Raw genomic sequence first — 2577 nt, forward strand, 5'->3', positions numbered from 1 at the left:
GGGTACTGACATCAAAGAGTCAAGAGCAGAGAGACCTGAATCCAGATTTACTCCACGTGGTAAGTGAGGGGGATACTCATCTCTCAGAAATGTAAATGTTGAGACCCACATGCTAATTCCAAGTTTGCCACGCTGGAAGTTGCCAGCACAGAGTTTACACCCAGATCAGAAGTGGTTTCAACACTTCCTTAAAGCAAAGAGGTTGAGTTCTCAGCTCCTATTTGATGGTCGGGAATCCTTCTGTGGGGTTTTCTCTGTCAGACATCGATGATCAATATTGTTGGCACAGGATGATGAACTTGTGGTCACTGTTTCTAGAGGAATGGTATGAAAGAGGTAGATTAATAATTCACAGCATGACCTGCCTAAAATTATGAGCACATTAAGTATTCAGAGATATTTTAGGAGCTGAGATCAACTGTGTACTCTCCTACAATAACTGCTCTCAGGAGCAGCATTTTAACTTCTTTTATTTTTGAGACCATAAACATTTGCTACTTTGCATTTCACTTTCCCGTGAAGGATAAACATTTTACATTGGTGGACAAGAAGAGGGTTTTATTGGTCCATCACATTTTCTTAATTTATTGTCCCCACTTCTCCCATCAGCGCTGACTTTTCTTTTATTGCAAGACAAGTTTTGAGTACAAACTCTATTAGGGCTTGGCTGAAAAATTTGCCCGAGTCCAGAGCTTATGGAGAATTGCAATGGCAACATGAGAAAAAGGAGAAATGAATAGGAATGGATGAAACAAATCCATATGATTTTAAAGTTTCACATTTTGTGGTCAAAAAACCTCAAGTGCTTCACATGTTCATGAAAAAACTACATTTGACTTGGGGGAAGAGGTCATTCCAAACCCTGTGTATGGACCTGGGAGAATTTAATGCATAAAAATGAAATCTTGTAAATATAATGGTATTAACAAAATCTTCTTTGTGAAGAAATGGACCTTTAATATTTGAAGATTTTGGTTTTATACTTTATTTATTCAACTGAAGTAATTGGGATGGGTGATTAGTTACTTGTCTTATAACCTGTTATGGAAAACAAGGTGATTTGTAAAGCAAATGACCTAAAATAAAAATGACAAAGCATTGAGGTGCTACAGCAAATGAAAGAATACAGCAAAGTAGAAGCAAAAGAAACAATATTTACAGATGTAGAAAAAAAATCTGACCATTCAAAATTAACCACTACCAGCAGGAGAAAACAGCTTATTGCTGGATTATCAACTTGAAGTAACTCCTGGATTATCAATTTGAAGTAAATCCTGGGAAGAAAGAATCAGGGTGGAAACAAAGGCAAGGATTTGGTGAGGAAGGGCCATGAGACATCGCTCTTTTGGTGATGCAGAACCATCAGGTTGGCCCAGTTGTTCAAGAAATTGGTATTTTTCTTATGTCAATGTCATCAGTTGTGTGGATCCATGGTTGAACAAGATCAAAGGAAAAATCAGCTCTAAAATACAATGGCACAAATATTGTCTTAAATCAGTATTACAACCAAAACTCCATCTCCAGTTTGCAACTACTGTGAACTGAATTTCCAGAGATTCATATTCCCAAAATCTTCCACTAATTAATTCCAGAAAGACAACAGAATAAATCCTAAACCCTTTCCTATATAGCTTCCGGCCTGCTGAAGGCATTTTCCAGCTGTACCTCACTAAGCAGGCAGTGTTCACCCAAAAATCTCCTTTAATTCACAGAAAGCCTGATGTTATTTCAGTATGTCTTTAGATTAATATTCGAGCAATTAATTGTTATTCAAGTAATTCTTAAGTAATTAATTGTTATCATAGAAGTAAAGGTTTACCAAGTGCTTTGTGCCATTGAAACGTGTAGAACTAAAATCAAACACGTTTTGTAGGGATTGCAGGGACAGTCATTTGGAAACACAAATCCCTGAGCAAAAGGCAAATGAGGCAACCGTTCCCAGTGACTGAACCGCGGTTATTACGGGCCAATTACAGCCGCACGGGTTTAGTGACATGCCCTAGGGCATGGAAAGGCGGAAAACATGTTTTGGAGTCACATTTATTGCTGGAAAGGGCGGCGGGGGAGGCGCGACGCGATCTGAGGAGAACCCGCCTATTGTGTGTGGCGCGGGGGCGCCCCCCGCGCGCCTGAAGGACCCCTCCGGGCGCGCCTCCGCCGCTCGGGGAGCCGCCCAGGCGCTCTCCGCGGGCACCCGCGTGGCGGCAAGGCCCCCGCGCGCCCCCGCGCCGTCTCGCCTCCCCGCGCCGGCGTGCGCGCCGCTGCTGCCTCTTTCCCTCCCTCCTTCCCTCCCTCTCTCTCTCCCTCCCTGCCGCGGTGTAGCAGGAGCAGCGCGGCGGAGGCGGCCATTCTTTAACACAGCGAGAGAGAGAGAGAGCGCGAGCGCAGCGTGTGCCCTCCACCCCCGCGGGCTCGGTCGCGCTCGGGGTGAGGGTGAGGAGAGGGCGTTGCGGCCCCTCCGGGCGGGGATCGGGGGGAGTGTTGGGGGGGTGTCGCGAGGGGAAGTGACCGTTGGGCGCGCGGCGGTCGCGGTCGCGCCGCCGCCGCCGCCCCGCGAGCGCCCCGGGGGGGGCGGGC

The 2577-nt window shown here is 46.1% G+C and overlaps 1 protein-coding gene across 2 annotated transcripts in view; it reads left to right on the top strand.

Moving 5' to 3' along the window:
* The first annotated feature begins 2238 nt into the window (after positions 1 to 2238).
* CAPRIN1 (cell cycle associated protein 1) overlaps positions 2239 to 2577 on the top strand; it is a 30218-nt gene continuing 29879 nt past the window's right edge. Inside the window, exon 1 of one of the 2 annotated variants that reach the window (XM_027667376.1) lies at positions 2239 to 2427. The gene's annotated coding sequence lies outside the window, so the exon portion shown is untranslated. The remainder of the gene's footprint in view (positions 2428 to 2577) is intronic. The other variant, XM_027667375.1, reaches the window with a different exon arrangement.

The sequence above is a fragment of the Corapipo altera genome, unplaced genomic scaffold, assembly GCF_003945725.1.
Source record: "Corapipo altera isolate COAL_440 unplaced genomic scaffold, ASM394572v1 114, whole genome shotgun sequence".
NCBI classification, from domain to species: domain Eukaryota; kingdom Metazoa; phylum Chordata; class Aves; order Passeriformes; family Pipridae; genus Corapipo; species Corapipo altera.